At 41.1% G+C, this 19486-nt stretch overlaps 1 protein-coding gene across 2 annotated transcripts in view; it reads right to left on the bottom strand.

Moving 5' to 3' along the window:
• The window catches only part of opn7b (opsin 7, group member b), a 101284-nt gene extending 85748 nt beyond the window's left edge, over window positions 1-15536 (bottom strand). For both annotated transcript variants that reach the window (XM_020051478.2, XM_034296052.1), the window contains exon 1: window positions 15026-15536. The gene's annotated coding sequence lies outside the window, so the exon portion shown is untranslated. The remainder of the gene's footprint in view (window positions 1-15025) is intronic.
• Between the last annotated feature and the right edge of the window lie 3950 nt (window positions 15537-19486).

The following is a 19486-nucleotide window of genomic DNA, read 5'->3' as shown; positions in this document are numbered from 1 at the left end:
GTGGAGGGGGTGCTTCAGGAATATGGGGTCCTGGGTCCTTTGCTAAGGGCTGTCAGGTCCCTGTACGAGCGAAGCTTGGTCCGCATTGCCGGCAGTAAGTCAGACTTGTTCCCAGTGCATGTTGGACTCCGGCAGGGCTGCCCTTTGTCGCCGGTTCTGTTCGTAATTTTTATGGACAGAATTTTTATGGACAGAATTTCTAGGCGCAGCCAGGGGCCGGAGGATGTCAGGTTTGGGGACGACACAATTTTGCGGATGATGTTGTCGTGTTGGGCCCTTCAAACCAGGACCTTCAGCATGCACTGGGACGGTTTGCAGCCGAGTGTGAAGCGGTGGGGATGAGAATCAGCACCTCCAAATCCGAGGCCATGGTCCTCAGTCGGAAAAGGGTGGCTTACCCACTTCAGGTTGGTGGAGAGTGCCTGCCTCAAGTGGAGGAGTTTAAGTATCTAGGGGTCTTGTTCACGAGTGAGGGAAGGATGGAACGGTAGATTGACAGACGGATCGGTGCAGCTTCAGCAGTAATGCGGTCGATGTATCGGTCTGTTGTGGTGAAGAAAGAGCTGAGCCGCAAGGCGAAGCTCTCGATTTACCGGTCAATCTACGTTCCTACTCTCACCTATGGTCATGAGCTTTGGGTCATGACCGAAAGGACAAGATCCCAGATACAGGCGGCCGAAATTAGCTTTCTCTGCTGGGTGGCTGGGCGATCCCTTAGAGATAGGGTGAGAAACTCGGTCACCCGGGAGGAGCTCAGAGTAGAGCCGCTGCTCCTCCACATCAAGAGGGGTCAGCTGAGGTGGCTTGGGCATCTGTTTCGGATGCCTCCGGAACGCCTTCCTGGGAAGGTGTTCCGGTCCCGTCCCACCGGGAGGAGACCCCGGGGAAGACCTAGGACACGCTGTAGGGACTATGTCTCCCGGCTGGCCTGGGAACGCCTCTGTGTCCCCCCGGAAGAGCTGGAGGAAGTGTCTGGGGAGAGGGAAGTCTGGGCATCTCTGCTTAGACTGCTGCCCCCGCAACCCGGCCCCGGATGAAGCGGAAGAAGATGTATGTATGTATTAGGGGTGTGCAAAGCAGCCAGTATTTGTATCTGTATTTGTATTTGTTAAGGGGGAAAGGTATTTGTATTTGTATTCGAGTAAAATTCAAAATAGGCGAAAAAATTCAGGGGTTTTTTTGGTGTTAGGGCTGGTTCACCCGATTGTAGCGTAATGAAATAATATCCCGATCAAACTCCGCTTCCTGAAAGTTATAAATTGCCTTTGGAACCCAGTTAAGGTACAAACATCTATTAAACAAAATTGTGACGCAGTTACGTTTTTTCGCTCAGCCGTGCGCTCTCTGTTGCTGTGTGGAGAATGGAGATGTATGGAGCAGCCTGTGTCAGTTACCGCTTTTATTATTTTCCCCTCCCCCGACTGAACGTAACTCACTCACTCATCCAGGCATGTACTGCAGTCTCATGAGAAAACGCAGCTTTTTGATATAATGGTTTTCTTGTTCCCGAATACAAATACTTTTTAATTTGTAAAAACCACGTTATTTGTGCCTTCGGCTCCACCCCTAGTCTGTATGTATGTAGTTCATGGATTTGTGCCTTGCTAATTACTAAACAAAAAGGGCCTGCGTGAATTAACTAAGCTACTGTTATTTTAGACAGGTTTAAAAGCTAATTGTGGAGATCCGTGGCCGGCAGTCTTTATTATAAAACATCCAGTGTTTTTTTAGATATGGGCTAGATATTACTGCTGACATTTACATCAAGTTCACTAAAACACTAGAGGTGTACAATCCGACAGCTTGATAAAGGGACATTTGCCTGTTTACTTTAGGTATGTAGATATATATATTAGTCCTAAAACAGTTTAAAGGGGCATTTCACCATAGCAAAACGACTTAACATACACATTTTAGCAGGGATACAGTTGTGTCATAAAAACACAAGATCTCCTCAAACAGAATCTAGCTATCAGTATCCAGTGTAAAATAACTCACTGAGTGGAGGGCTAGGGACTACGGCAGGGCAGGATGTACGGCACCTTAGAGTTCTAGTCTTTATGAAAGATGGAAAATGTTGACTCCTTGTACATTTATCAATACATCTGCTGACAGAGCAATTAGATATATTTTAGCGATGTCCCTAGCAGTTTCTTCGACCTCCCTCACACTTCAATCCACGCAGTGACTAGTGTCACTCCGTCATATTGTATGCCAACTCTCCACCTCATTGACCTTTACCCCACCCAACCCACAATCCTCATCACTCCAAAGACCACATACATTCTACCCGCCCCACAATTCTCCTCCTTCATCTCCTATGTTCTCCATCATGTATTCTCTACAACACCCCTTTCCCCATACCGGCTCTGCACCCGTCCACACCAAAAATACCAACCCAATCGCCGGCCTCTCCATTTCTTATGTCCTTTCCTCCACTGTCATTCCTCTCATCTGTCTTCGTTGCCACCTGTAGGTGGTTTAATGTCTCGTTCCCTCGTTAATTAATTTGCACACTGGTGGAGTGGTGTACTGGCAGTTGGAAGGAAAGGTAATCGATGTATTGTATGTTTATTATGTTTGGTAACATGCACATGTGCATAAAGTGCAGTGAAAAAGTATTTGCTTCGTTTTGGTTTTTCAAATGTTTCATATTGTTTACACTAATTGTTATCAGACCTTTAACCAAAACCTAATAATAGATAAGGGAACATCAGCAAACAAATGACATAAATTGTTGATAGATATTTCATTTGTTAAATAAAAAAGGATTTATTAAGCCCCAGTGTGAAAAATGTGTTACCCTCTTATATGTAATGTAGCATCAGGCAGACAGTGTCCTGAACCCACAACCTTCTGCTGCCCTGGTGGGTACACTACCCACTGCTCCAAACAGGGATATCACATTCAGAGGGGTGAGTAGTGGCAATACCAAGATTGCTACACTAATAACTGGTTTAGCTCCAATGAATTGATAACCAAACACGTTTACTAGTTATCTTTCATACAGAACTGCTTTTACTTTTTGTTTTACTTTTTGTTTACCACATCTCATCCGTAACATCTCAATCCGGTTACGGTCTGCACTTTGGCGAGGACATTCTAAAAATGTTATGTGTTGCTTTCTAGCCATTTTGCCATGTAGATTTACTTGTATGTTTGGGATCATTTACTTGCTGTGGCTGCTGTAGCTACCAGAACCTCTCCTTTATAATTCATAAAAGCCCACACACAACACACAAACTACTGGCATTAAAGTACTAGGGACTTGGAAGAAAGTCAAACTTTGTGGTTCCAACGAGTAGGCATGGCAATGTTCTGTTTCCATGGATGTGACTCAAACATAACTTAGTGAGAGGAATTGTGTCACTTTATCAACATTGTATGTAAATTAGAGATGCATTAGAAATGTAGAGCAGTGAGTCCCTGGTTATTGTAAAATACATATGCAGTCACTGGATTGTCAGACATACTGATATGATGGGAAAGGAATGGGAAATGAGGTCAAGTTATTTATTTAAGTAAAAATGAAGAATTAATTTCTGTACTCAGCTAAGTGTGGATTTGCACTGAAAATGATACTGGTAAAACAGTGAATATTAATTAAGCTGAGGATAATGTAAATTTCCCTGCACCTGATTTTAAAACCATTCAAGCAAATGCATTTGTGAGACTTTGTTGTAAATTCATGATGTCTGTTTAATAATCTCAGTGAGGTTCAACAGGTTTGTTTGTGTGCGCATATGGGCCTTTGTGCAAATGCACTATTCATAAGGTGTCTCTAATCAACATTTTAAGCCTGGGTAAAATGATCCATTCTGTTAGCACCAAGGCTGTTAATTATTATGACAACATGGCAAAGACACACTCCATGGCCTGACACTTGATAGCAATATTTCAACCTGGTCCTAGAGCTAATTATTGTTTTTCTGTAGGGCAAATTTAAGTGAGGACAGACAGTGGATATTTATGAAAAATAGATTATGTCTTGGAAACCATTCTGCTGTTGTTATTTACAGTATTGGCCAATGTTAAGCGCAAGTGGGTAGGTTTCAAACCAATGTACACCAGAGGCAGTTGCTTAAACCACTCGAACACCCTGAACCAATAATGTGTAAAACATTTTTGCTTTCTTTCTTTATACATGTGCTCTGCACCATTCATATTTATTTTGTTCCTAACAAACTCTGCACTTGTGACGAGCATACCAATAAAATGACACTGCCATCATAGTAGATGAAAAACAAAAAGATCAACCGCATTGCTTCCCCCACATGTTACTGGCATGTATGTCAAATCGAAAAAGTTTTGTACGATCATCCATTCTGCAAAACGCTGTACATCAATACAACAAGACAACAAGGCACATACTTTCTAAACCATTACAATTCACACTCAAAAAGTGTGAAACCCTTTGCATTTAGAAGTGTTGTGGAGGCAGCATTTTGTAATAGGAATGCATTATCGGTATGCATTGGAAATGTTGATAGGACCTAATAAAATCTGAAAGGAGACAAAGCATTCAGATAATCTAACTCTTACATAGAGATGCAAAAGGAAGGCTGAAAGGTATTGACTGATGCGTCCAGTTTGACCTAAATCTGAACTTACAGTTCAGTGTAGAGAGCAAGGAATACAAATGAATAAGAGATGGGAAATACATATGCACAGTTAAGGGAGAGTCTTGTTCACTTATGCTTTGCGGATGAGTAACGTGATGAGGGACACTGGAGGCCGGTGATCATTTAACTTGTTAACACATCTTTACTAAATCGAACACAGAGGCCACCTGCTCTTCACACTCCTTTCCAAGCCACCCGCAGCAAGGCCTGAAAAGTGATTACACAAACCAGTACTCTCACTGACACAAACACACCACACACAATACACAAGCGAGAAATGCATGTCAGAATCATACGTTTTAGAAAGGGAGATGCACTTTGAGTGATGTTTTCAACTAAGTAAGGATTTAACAGTTGAAGAAAAACTATTGAAAACCTGTACAAAAATAATAGTTGAATTTGGCACCTGTTGAAGAATTGTTTAAGTGTTCTCAAAGTTTAAATGTTTTTTTTATTGTTAAATGCACAAAATAACATTCAGTAGTGTCGTTCTGAGCGCGAGCCCACACCTTGGGGGGTGTACTGTCAGGTCCTGGCTGGGGGCCTCTAGGCATCTCTCTGTTGCAGTTTTGGTTGTCTCCAATTACAGGAAGCTGCGTCTTGTTTCCTCTAATTGGGGACCGTATTTAAGTTTCCCTTTTGTTTCGTGGATCATTGTTTGGAGTTAGCATTGTGTTTGCTGCTCTTCAGTTTGTGGAAATAAGGAAATTGAAAGGATGTATTCCAGCTCCTAGCCTTGTGTCATGCATCTCAAATGTGACAGAATGATCCACCCCACAGGGACCAAGCAGAGCTGGACCGTGGGGGAACACCTCGGAGACAAAGAGCTGGTAACTGATCAGGAGTACCTCCATGGTCTAGTCCTGGACCAAGCCAGGGATCCATGGCGGCGTTGACGCCAGCTGGGAAAATCTTGGCGTTCCCAGGCACAGGCCCAGCAGTACGTACGTCCTATTTAAATAATAATATTTATGCTTCAGTGTGTTACAATAAACCCAGTTAGAACATTATTGGAAATAGCATTTTACTACAACCCTAATTTATTTCAAATGTATTATACACTACTCAAAAAATTAAGGGAACACTTAAAACACACATTGGGTCTTAATGAATGAAATATATTAAAGATCAAAATCTTGAGCTCCTGGACAGTCTGTGGCGCTACTTGGCAGTGTCAGATGCACCGATATATCATGTCCCAGAGGTTCTTAATTGGATTCAGGTCGGGGGAATGTGAGGCCAAGTCTATGGCATCAATGCCTTCCTCATCCAGGAACTGCCTACACACTCTGGCCACATGAGGCTGGGAATTTTTCTGTGCCAGGAGGAACCCAGGGCCCACTGCACCAGCGTAAGTTCTGACGATGGGTCTGAGGATTTCATCCTGCTAACTAACAGCAGTCAGGGTACCATTGGCCAGCACATGGAGGTCTGTGTGACCCTCCAAAGATATGCCTCCCCAGACCATCAATGACACACCGCCAAACCGGTCAGGCTGGATGATGTTGCAGGCAGCACAATGTTCACTTTATGCAGATGGGTAAACTCAATTAAACTAAGTAAAGTAGAGAGAATACAATGTTAAAAAAATATATTTTACATTTTTTAAGTATTTCTGTTCTGTTAATGTGTTTCACTGTGTTATTCCATTGAGAAACAATGTTTTACATATCTTTACTCTTTCATTTCAAGCACATGACAGTTTTGACTTGGTTATTGTCGTCAAATGGGGTGTTCAATCATTAAATCAAATCTAGTCATCTATTAGAAAATACTAGAAAATGGTACTGTCACGGTGAAGGGAAGGCAGGACAAGGCACAGGGCAGTGAAAGGCAATAATTCCTTTTATTCATACAGACAAAAACAACAGAAGGCGAGGCACATAGCAAACTGAAGCAAGCAACAAAAAATGTACCTCAATGAAAACAACAAAAAGGGCAACTTAAATAGGGTCTCTAATTAGAGCAGCTGTCTCTAATTAGAGAGAACAAAAAACAGCAGTGCAGAGATGCCTAGAGGCACCTCTTGCGGGCAGGCCCTGACTGTGGCCCCCAGGCACATAGGGATGCCTAGAGGCCCCAAGCCAGGACCTGACAGATCCTACCAAACTTGTGATTACAGTATGGAAGCAAGACGGATGTTTCTTACTTTCTAGCTTGTTCATGAATTTGCTAGGAAATACGCTAGTCATTGCTAACGCAACTAGCTAGCTAATTTGAAGACGTAAGAAACCACTTTGTATATTTTTGACATCAGTGCAATCAACATTAGTAGTCATATGATGTTAATTTCTCTTTGGACAGTGACCTTGAGCTTGCTTGTGTGGACACTGATTGTGTCTATGATAGCACCAAAGGGGACTGAAGTTGCCAAGGACTCATAGAAGCTGCTGTGGTTTTGGATGTGCCAATTAAGTATTTCACCCACTTTATGCTTGTTCTTATCATGTACTGTCAGTTACCGAAACAATAAATGGGAAAATCTTTATTACTAGGCTTTATTATTTGATTGCTTAACACACAATTTAAAGTTGTGACATTAATCAATGGCTAAAGTTGTCATATTATTGTAATTGAAGCCAAATACCTAAATTATAGTAATTAATCATTTCAAAGTTATTAAGTCTCCTTGATATTTCCTTCTCAGGCCAGTCCTTCATACCCAAAAAAAGTGTAATGTTTTTATCTTGGTGTCATCATATTAGACTTATCATAATAATAGGCTTTGTTCATCATTGGCATAGTATCATACAGGTCACATATTTACATATGTATTATATGCATAATGCGCATATATATTAACTATTATTACACTCCAAAGAGAGGTAAGGAAAACCTAGAGATTGAGGGAACAAAGAAATTGTGAAAAAGGCAGCAGAGTACCAAGATGGAGGAAGTGATTATGACACCATGGGCCGGTTTCACAGAAACTGATTAAGCCTAAACTAGGACTACAACAACAAGCTCAATGGAATTTTCTATTGAACTAGACTTTTTTGTCCAAGACTAGGCTTAAATCCATGTCAGTGGAATCGTCCCTATATTGCTGGGTAAATAAAATTCTGACTTCATTTTGACCTACAACTCATATTTAATGTGGACCAGGACTTGAGCACACATGACTCGACACTTGACTCAACCATTGGTGACAAGAGACTCAACTTTGACTTTAGGTTTAGTGACATAAATTCCCCATCAAAAATGCTAAGATTGCATTTTTAAACATGCATTTCATGAGTTCACATAAGGGCTTTACATTGGAAATTCAATAGTTTGATTCTGAATATTTTACGTGCTGAGACATTCATCAAGATCCCAGTAAAACTAGAAGGCCCAAATGCCACTACCACTCAGTCCAATCCTTTCATGGTTCTGGCAATAAGCATATCTTCATCCTACCCTTGACTAGTGTTTACCTGTAATCTTTTTCTTTGACCTGTCTTATCCAGACAGACAGTTCTAAGGCAACAATACTAGATGTTTGCTGTCTTGTCCCAGGCTAGAGTTGTCCTTCCAAATATCCCTGGTAAGCCTTCACGAACAAAAAAGATTTCTCTGCTATATTCCAACAATCAGCTTACATTTATGTAGCTCCTTTGGTTTACCTTGTGAATTAACTCTCTCAAAGTTTTTAAAGAGAGAAAGGGAGATATTGAAGCCAAATAAATGATACTTATATTTATTAGTATTATCATTTCCATTATGTTGTTAGCTCAAAAAGAAGCATGAAAAAACCAACCAAGCAATTCCACAACTCAAAACTAAACTGACATTGTATTGAGCCTTAATCCTTTCTGTGGTATTGACAGTAGAATTATCAATCAATTGGATGTTGAAAAATAATACAAGACCTCTATTTCGCTATAAGAATAACTGAAATGATATTGATGCAAAACGTTACATAGGGAAAACATGTCATCTCTAAAATGTGTGCAACTATTTCTGCTAGTTTCCCGTGTGTTTAGAATTTTGTATCAGATGAAGCACATTTAATGTTGTGTTCACAAAAGTTTAGCTTGCTCTTTGATTAAAATATGAAAATAGCAATTAATGTTTAAGTTTTTATGAATTCAACATTATGTCATTTGCCCTGATAGATAAAATATTTGCTTGAGTTAGGGATGTCAGTATACACTCAGATGTCTGCCAGATGCCCTTAAGTTTGAAACATGAGCTTAAATGAGCTTGACACCTTCATAGTCTCATTTCCTGACAAGGGCCACCACTTATTACCAGGCACCTTAAACACCATAGCATCTGCCAGCATCATCAGCATCTTCCCCTCTTTTGACCTAACCATTTCCCAGCATCCCCCCGCTCCCTCCACCCACTTCCAATTAACTGTGCTAGACGTTGTTAGTCAACTAATATCCTGCAACCCTCCTCTAGGTCTCTTTTCCTATTCTCTCTGTCACCAACTCTACACTCTCAGCCTCTACCCAGATGCTCATTCACAATCCTTGTTGAAGATTCACAATATTTCCTCTACTTCTACTACCCCTCTACTATCTCCCCATCTACTATATCATCATCAATGCCCCAGTGACTCAGTGCAAGCTCACAAAACAGGGCTTTGGGCAACCATGCAGCATCGGTAGAAAACAAACGTTCAGTCAACCCATCAGACCTTTCATTCCCTCCTTGCTTACCTTATCTCTGTCCACTGCTGGAGCTATCTTCTATCAATCCAAATGTCAAGCTTCTTCCTCTAACCTTATGTTCTCTCTCCTTAAACCACCACCTCAATCCTCACTCACTATGGATGATTTTTTCAACCACTTTTGAAAATGTTGGCAACATAATACACCTCGTTTATTTCACTTATCCCTCACACATCAACTCTCTCCCCCCGCTGTCTCCAGATAAAATCTTGACACTAGTTAAGTCCTGTTGCACATCAACCACATCCCATTGCTTTTCCAGCACATCTCTGAAAATCTTCTCCCATTCTTCACTTCCCTTATAAACTCATGCCTGACCACTGCCTGCATCTGACAAAAAAATGCCCACTCCACACACATTCACAATTTGCTAAAACCTAAATTCCCAATCAGGGCTTTTTGTTCTAACCCAAGATGCTGGAGTAGAGATGTTATGTACTTGTGTGTGTGTGAACATCAAGGTAAAGCAACTGACAAGTAAGGATATGATTTATAAAGTATTGTGGCGCGAACCTGATTAATCAGCATTGCACCAACACCCCCAACCGAAACAGCTGGTTGAGACCTCTTCAATCAGCGATCTCAAAAGAACACGTTATTACCTATAATCATATTAATGCAATATCAGACAATATGGATGAAAAATACATAATGTCAATACCAATATCTCCTATGCCTAGGTCTCCATGTTTTAGAAGCATATTGTGGATAGGAGGCAGTGCAAATAAGAACTACTCAGATGTATGGTGGGACATGAACGTTTGTCCCCGACCCTCTACCAAAGGCCCCCCAAGGGCCCTTCCAATAACCCTGTCTGCCTGTGTCTCTCTATATTTTGCCTGTACAGTACATTGATTGGTTAATTGAATCTAGAAGAAACAGAAAGTGTTTCTTGTTCAAATAAAATAATTATTTGTCATTATTTCATTTTTTCTAAAGACAGAAATAAAACCAATAACACAAATCAAAACCAAATACAGCAACCCCAGCTTTATCTGGGTGCCCTTGTATATCCAATGTGCACAAGGGCTCCTTTCTCTAAGTTATTTGTGGGAATTAGCTGACTCAACCAATCCCACTCAGCGTTGGCATGAAAACAGGCTGCCCATGGAGTGTCGTTACCGTCATCATGGCTAATGACCAGTGACTGAAATTGCTTTGCCAATGTTCCCACGTCTGGTCACCAGGCCAAGTACAGGGGTATGTTGATGACATTCAGATGTCTCCTCCAGAGAAGAGCTTGTTGTCAAGGATATGCTCTCTTTTTTAATTGTCTAGGCTGAGCGTGAAAGACGCAAATTATATGATGCTCTAAAAGAAGTGCCCTCTCCTGTACCAGGGTCAACGCCCGTGGGAGAATCCTCTGGTCCAGGGCTACTAATGGGGTTTTGAACACGAACCATCTGATGCCTTTGAATGCAGCAATCGGCTACCAACTCTTGACAAGGCACCCCTACCGTGAATCAGGCTTCATAAGGGAGAGAATAAAGGGGTCCCAGGAAAGCAGCTCTGAGCAGCAGAGGAAAAGATGATGACACTGAAGAACTGCCAAAACAAAGCAGCTCAGAAGACGTTCTCTAGCCATTACCTTTTGCCTTTCCATTTTTATTGTTAATAACAATTACCTCTAGGCCTAAGAATACTGAAACATAAAGAAGTCCCTGCTATGAAGTCTGAAACTGATAACTAACATTCTCAGAAATAAATCAAGTGTACTCCTCTCATTAAATCAAACAGCTACTGAACATAAGTTTCATGTTCTTGGGGAGTGGGGACAATGTTTTTTGAGGAGCTTAGCAAATTTATTCAACCAGGCTTGATATGATTTTCCCTGGGCCAGTAGTCATGAAGATTTGTTGCCAATGTGCAATTCACACAAAATGTTCTGAGTGTAATTAACAACAAAACTGTTTAAGTGGTGAGAAAGTGGCGGAGCTTAAACACACACACACACACACACACACACTTCACGTGACATCTTAAGGCACAAAGTCTGCGGTCTGAGTGTCCATAATATTAAATGGTTTTACACTGCTATCAGATTAACTCAACATGCTAAACAAAAGTTACGAAGTTTGCCAGAGCCTCCCTCCTGGCCTCAAGGAGGAGAAGGTTTCCACTGGATACTGATGCTGAGATCTTCCTAGGCTGCAGGATATCAGATTGGTCAAACCTCAGTGAAACCAGACTGGACCAGAGCATTGATGGACACGGTTGAAAGAGTGAGAAATACTGAACAGCCTTGGGCAGAGTGAGGGACATTTGCTTAAAGAGAGCAGGGGAACAACAGAATAGGATTTTTTAATTTGGCAAAATGGACTAAATTTAGTCCTACATTGCATTATATAAACACGCAACCACATCTTCAAATGAACCATACATTTTGAAACTCTGTCAACATAATCCAGTTCCCCAGGATGTGAACACAGGCCTTGACAGGTGGCCAACTGGCTTTTATACAGAGAGCAGGCTGGCAGCTTGGTTGGACATTGGGGATTGGCGTAAAACAGGGACTCCCACTCCAAGGGTCAAATGGTCAATCCCAATGACTGTCACTATTTTAAGCCTTTCCTAACGAACGTCATATTAACACCTTAAAGCACATATTTTGTTTTTCTGTTTTAACTCATTTCCAAACGTTTACCCGTTAAACTGGACGATAGAGCCTAATGTCAACCTTTATTATCACTTCATACATGAATGTTTTACAATGAAGGAGGGATTTTCAGGCCTTTCCGTCTTGTCCTGTAATAATATTTGCAATTTTGTCCTGATATTGCAAAAGACATTCCTGTCTTGCCCTGATGAAAGTTAATCTCATGTCCATGTTTAAATGAGCAAAAACTGGGTTAAGGTAAGGGATGAGATGAGGTTAAAGTTGAGATTTTAGTGTTAGTAGATGCTAATGTTAAGGATAGGTTCACAATAAGCATTAGGGAATGGGTCAAGGTTAGGTATAGGATGAGGTTTATGGTCTGGCTCAGGGTTAGTAGGTGGTTAACTAAAATAGTATTGGTAGTATGTTGACAGTCAGTAAAGCATCTATATATGCTAGTTGGTCGGTTACCTTTCTGTTACTTCTAGTACATGGCATCAATTTAATTGACTAATTAGCACCCATTCTGCAATTTGTGTCTGTCAATCAAATTTTGCATTCAATGGGAAGTTAGTGCCAGCTCGAGGGAAAGGTCACTATCCAACAAACTGTTATCCAGTATAACATATTTAGCATGCAAATAAAATATATTTTGTATATATTTAATTATTGCTGCAATGCCCCATTCTGTGGACTACTCATCTCCAGTCTCTAAATCCTTGCCCATCGACTAACTGCCACAGAACCTGGCAGTACTGCAGGCGTCCTGATCCCATGTCAATCTTTACTTCAATTCACCTCCCTGGATAAGTGTGAAAAACTGAAATGGGAGACATTCAGAGTGATAAACTGAAATGGGAGACATTCAGAGTGAAAAATTGAAATGGGAGATATTCAGAGTGAAAAACTGAAATGGGCAATATTCAGAGTTAACTGGCCAACACAATACAGGTAGTAAAGTCGTCACCCCTTTTTTGGATGCCATATAGCTTAAGTTACCCCCTCCATAAAAATACACATACAAACACGTCTATCTATGGGTCAGCTACAGCTCAATACAGCCAGAAGAGAAACATGGGACTAAACACAGGCAGGACCAGTACTGTAGATACTAAACGTACGCAGGAACAATAGTCGCACACTGGATGATGGGATAGATGGAGGGACGTGTGTGCCTTTGGGGCCCAATTAAATAAAGTTGTGGTGATTACCGGGCTCCACGGACAGTATGAGAGGGCTCAATCATCCCAAGTTCTCACTCTCACTTAAACCAGGATCAATGACCAGCTGCGAGCTCGTGTAACGGCAGCAGAGCTGAGCGGAGCTGGCTTGTAGCGGCTCCTCTCACTGAAGCAGAGGCAACATTTCTCTGGCCTGCGGAAGGCTTAAGGCACATCTTAAACATCCATGTCCTCCACAACTAAGTGATTTCTACATGGTATAATGTATTGTAGCAGGGGCAGGGCAGAGAAGCTAACCGGGTAGCTAGCAAGCAGGACAGCCAATCACCTTATGCACCGCACCGACAGAGTTGGTGGGAAATGTAATTGGCTCATAGACCGAGGATCAATACACCACCCCTTTCCCAACGGAAAGGCACGCATAATTGATTTGACTTACCAAGGCCCTCTGACCCAAACTAATCCCTATGGCCTCACCGCTTTAGGCTTTGATGAGCTGACCAAATATTTCAATCAGAATTTCCATCATTCTTAATAACATTTTGTCAATGATCCAATCAGACTACAAACAAATGTTGAAAAAACTGTTTGCTAAAGACAATGACAGTAGTGTAATGATGACACATCAAGGCAAATTAAATCTAGGAATAATTTGGTCAGTTCAACTTCATTAGATATAGTTTAGCATATATTGTTATTCATTTTTGAAAACAGTGCATGTGTTATAGATAATGAATGATAAATTATCCAAAAACTTGCAAAGCAATCTGTAACCAAAAGAAAAACCACATTCTAACTCCAAAAGTATTATTTCATATAGTATATTACAATGGTACTTCAAGATATAGAATAGAAACTAACAAAAAGCTGTTGTAAAATCTACAGAACACATCCATAGTCATTTTCAATTATCTTCAATGAGTTTCATTTGACATGAAAAGAATCCCTAAAATGCTATCATTCACGGACAACATTATTTACACACACGAAAAATGTAATGCAAGCAAAATAATGCCAAAGCAAAACTTGTATAGTGAGGCTGGTAATGCATTGCGAGATGGTCTGACGCAAGTGTATCTATAGAGAATTGAGGGAACACAATAACACTCAAAAACAATGACTGTTGCTTTTCAAACGATTGTACACAAGCAGTGAACTAGGTCGAATTGTAACCTGCACTTGCTGACTCTGTACTGTACTGTACTCTAGTGGTGGCACTCCATTTAATCTAATGACTGATCCCTCCACTGCATGTGTTGGGCTGTTAATGAATCGCATCAAGCCTGAACTTCAGTTAACTGGGCTAACATGAAACAATTGGTAGCTAGGATTCAAATGAATGTAATGCAACACAAGTCAATGAGACACGGTACACAGCACTATCAATTATTTGTAACGCAAGTCATTATGGTCTACTGCTAATACGGAACAACTGGATGAGTCCGAGGGGGGAATGCTTTGATGTCCAGGGTCTGTTTATCAAGGAGAGAAACGAACGCGCCGCTTCGAGGGTCTCAAAGGCTCCACAGAAAATGTATCCCATTATAGTCCATACATCCGGAGTGTTGTCGTGTATCAATCAGACAGCAAGTGAAGACAGGGCATACTTTCAGTCAATAGCTCGCTTTGCTTCATCCAGTGCCCTGTCTGAAACTTACGACCGGGAAACTTGGCTCAGTCAGCCGGGCTCGTGAGCGCTGTATAAATCCTCCACCACACAGACCCACCCCAGAATAGTTAACCTGCCCTCTGGCGAAGTACCCACAGGGATGTTGTCTAGGCTAGAAAGGTTAAAATAACCAAAATAGTACCCGTCGACTCAGAACGCCAAATCCTAACATAAACAGTCAGTTAATATTACCCAAACAGCTGAAACATAATATGCAAAATGCAAACACCTCTAACCCTTGTAAAATGCCAGAAGAAAAGTGAGAGTAACAGTTGAAAGTCCTGAAAAATGCCTACCTTACTGGGATGCTACGGCAGGGCTGGCTATGCCAGAGCTCGTGTATTTTGCATAAGGTCCGTAGCACAGCTTGGCAAGTCTTTACCCATGACTGGAGAACCAGAGAAAAATAACATGCATGCTGAAGACCGTAGATCCGTGTGGAGAAGGGCAACAGAGGTGCAGCTCAGAGCTGGGGAGACGTGAGCAGGGATAGATACAGAGGTGCAGCTCACAGCTGGGGAGACGTGAGCAAGGATAGATACAGAGGTGCTACTGAGCTGGCTTCCTCTCTCGTGCTCTCATCACAAGCTTATCCTCACCCTCCTCTGTCTCCATCTTCGCTCTCCTTCTTCGTCTATTCATTCAGTATGCTTGTCATTCTAATCCTGGGGGGTCAAAAAAACTGTTTTTCACTCAGACAGTCTCTGTTGCCTCACCCCCCCCCCCATTATTTGATGTGCCCTCTTCCTGATATACAGAACATAAGCATACATTCTCTCTCTCTGGCACAACAAAACCTTCTGTTCGTCGTTCTATTATTCTACCGTGCACTAAGACCTTATGACAAACGCATGCATACACTGGTTCATCTGTTCACTGTTTTGCTCGTGCTCACCACACACTTACACATACACACACACACACACTTCTCCCTCTCTCAAACACACTAATGATAAATCGGTTTTAAGAGAGAATTAAAGTCCCATGTGACGTTTGGGTTTTGGAACGTTTCACTTGTGACGTTTAATGCAATCAAACATGGTTTTGTAACAATGCAATATAGTTGTTATGACATACACATGTATGTATCTCATGCACTGTTTGTAACTTAAATGACATGAGTGTTACTGTAATTTGAACTCAGAACCTCTTGGTTGTCAGTATTATCATTCAGCTAGACTGACACATTTGTATCTACAACTGACTTAAACAGTATTAACTCAACACAAATCACATTTATCACAGTGATTAAAGAGTTACATTTATTCATGCAATTTAAGTCAGCGTTTAGCAAGAGTATTTCTGAATTGAATACAAAAGAAGACATTAACTGGGAGGATATTTCCTGTTATGGGATACAAAAAATAAATCTAATAAGCCACCCATATGGTATACTGATCAGTTGGTGCTACAAGATGCTTCCAATTCATTAATATTATGTCAACAGAATAACTTAGTAAAGGTAAAGCCTTAGCAAACAGCAGCAAGTTTCATGTAATTTATTGGAAACATAATCTGGGTGCACATTAACAGGAGTATCAAAATAATTGACTGACTTATACTTCCCAGGGTGGCTTATTGGATGGATGTTTCTGGCAATAGGCAATGTATGAACCCCGTGGCACTGAAGAAAAGTTAATGTACTCAACCAAGGACATTCAAAGCATTCAGATACACTCTTTATCAATTGTCCTTGACTGCCGCTAATTTGACATTGATTTTGCATTGGTGGTGATGATGCAGGATATATAGCAGAACATTTCTACTTACTAATGATACCAGTTCTGAATGTGTGATCACAGTGATCAATATTTCAATATTTTACATTCAATTCTGAATACAGAAGCATACTCCAATTTGTTTTTTCTTCCTGATGGCATAGCAGGGGCGATAACAACCAAGAGGCTGTGTCCCCAGCAATCAGCATGCAGTTCTTTGTTATAACATTAACATGTTTGTCACCTGTGTAGTCACTTGTAAAAATCAAGTGCGTTTGCATGTAGGAATGTTGTGATGATTGACTCACACACATGCAAATCCCACACATACAGGTGCTGGTCATATAATTAGAATATCATCAAAAAGTTGATATATGTCAGTAATTCCATTCAAAAAGTGAAACTTATTATATTCATTCATTACACAGACTGATATATTTAAAATGTTTATTTATTTTAATTGTGATGATTATAACTGCCAACTAATGAAAATCCCAAATTCTGTATCTCCAAAAATTTGAATATTACTTAAGACCAATACAAAAAAAATATTTTTAGAAATGTTGGCCAACTGAAAATTATGAACATGGAAAGTATGAGCATGTACAGAACTCAATATTTAATTGGGGCTCCTTTTGCCTGAATTACTGCAGCAATGCGGCGTGGCATGGAGTCGATCAGTCTGTGGCACTGCTCAGGTGTTATGAGAGCCCAGGTTGCTCTGATAGTGGCCTTCAGCTCTGTATTGTTGGGTCTGGCGTATCGCATCTTCTTCTTCACAATACCCCATAGATTTTCTATAGGGTTAAGGTCAGGCGAGTTTGCTGGCCAATTAAGAACAGGGATACCATGGTCCTTAAACCAAGTACTGGTAGCTTTGGCACTGTGTGCAGGTGCCAAGTCCTGTTGGAAAATGAAATCTGCATCTCCATAAAGTTGGTCAGCTGCAGGAAGCATGAAGTGCTCTAAAACTTCCTGGTCGACGGCTGCGTTGACCTTGGACCTCAGAAAACACAGTGGAGCAACACCAGCAGATGACATGGCAACCCAAACCATCACTGACTGTGGAAACTTTACACTGGACTTCAAGCAACGTGGATTATGTGCCTCTCCTCTCTTCCCCCAGACTCTGGGACCTTGATTTCGAAAGGAAATGCTATATTGACTTTAATCAGAGAACATAACTTTGGACCACTCAGCAGCAGTCCAGTCCTTTTTGTCTTTAGCCCAGGTGAGACGCTTCTGACGCTGTGCCTCGTTCAAGAGTGGCTTGACACAAGGAATGCGACAGCTGAAACCCATGTCTTGCATATGTCTGTGCGTGGTGGTTCTTGAAGCACCGACTCCAGCTGCAGTCCACTCTTTGTGAATCTCCCCCACATTTTTGAATGGGTTTTGTTTCCCAATCCTCTCCAGGTTGCGGTTAACCCTATTGCTTGTATACTTTTTTCTACCACATCTTTTCCTTCCCTTTGCCTCTCTATTAATGTGCTTGGACACAGAGCTCTGTGAACAGCCAGCCTCTTTAGCTATGACCTTTTGTGTCTTGCCCTCCTTGTGCAAGGTGTCAATGGTCGTCTTTTGGACAGCTGTCCAGTCAGCTGTCTTCCCCATGATTGTGTTGCCTACAGAACTAGACTGAGAGACAATTTAAAGGCCTTTGCAGGTGTTTTGAGTTAATTAGCTGATCAGAGTGTGGCACCAGGTGTCTTCAATATTGAACCTTTTCACAATATTCTAATTTACTGAGATACTGAATTTGGGATTTTCATTAGTTGTCAGTTATAATCATAAAAATTTAAAGAAATAAACACTTGAAATATATCAGTCTGTGTGGAATGAATGTATACATTATAGTTTCACTTTGTGAATGGAATTACGGAAATAAATCAACTTGTTGATTATATTCTAATTATATGACCAGCACCTCTAGACACAAAATGTAACAATTATAATTTTAAGTCAAACTATGCAAATACAATAATCCCTTCCACTTTCGGACAGGTGAGTCGACTGATAAAAAAATTGATTAACAGTATTGAATGTGTGTATGCGTATTCTGATCTCAAAGTTAAATATTAAAACTTGTAACCTTTTTCCTAGGGCTGTTATACACATCTCTTGGCCACCATGCTGCAGCTCAGTTTCAGGGTCTTGGCAATCTTCTTATAGCCTAGGCCATCTTTATGTAGAGCAACAATTCTTTATTCCAGTTCCTCAGAGAGTTCTTTGCCATGAGGTGCCATGTTGAACCTCCAGTGACCAGTATGAGGGAGTGTGAGAGCGATAACACCAAATTTAACACACCTTCTCCCCATTCACACCTGAGACCTTGCAACACTAACGAGTCCCATGACACCAGGGAGGGAAAATGGCTAACTGGGCCCAATCTGGACATTTTCACTTAAGGGTGTACTCACTTTTGTTGCCAGCGGTTTAGACATTAATGGCTGTGTGTTGAGTTATATTGAGGGGACAACAAATGTACACTGTTATACAAGCTGTACATTCACTACTTTACATTGTAGCAAAGTGTCATTTCTTCAGTGTTGTCACCTGATAAGATATAATCAAATATTTGCAAAAATGTGAGGGCTGTACTCACTTCAGTAAGATACTGTATCTATTTTCCCTAGTCCCAGGTCTGTTGACTAGAGCAGGCTTTCTTCCAGGATTTTTCAGTACTTCTCTGCATCTTTTTTGCCCTCTATATTCACAAGCTTTCCAGGCCCTGATGCAGAGAAGCATCCCCACAGCATGACACTACCACAAGCATGCTTAATGGTAGGGATTGTGTAGGTGTTATGACGTGCAGGTGTCAGGCTCACGCCAAACATAGTGCTTAGCGTTGAGGTCAAAAAGCTACATTTTTATGTCATCAGACCTTAGAATCTTCTTCCACTTGAGGTTTGAGTCTTCACCATGCCTTCTGACAAACTCTAACCAACCAAACTCTAACTGTGGAAGACCATAACTGCTTTAGGGTTGCCATAGGCCTCTTGCTGGCCACTCTGACTAGCTCGCTGGATTCCTAGTTAT

Source organism: Esox lucius, chromosome 12, assembly GCF_011004845.1.
Source record: "Esox lucius isolate fEsoLuc1 chromosome 12, fEsoLuc1.pri, whole genome shotgun sequence".
NCBI classification, from domain to species: Eukaryota; Metazoa; Chordata; class Actinopteri; order Esociformes; family Esocidae; genus Esox; species Esox lucius.
Note: the sequence above shows the minus strand (reverse complement) of the source record. Positions and strands in the feature narration are given on the sequence as shown.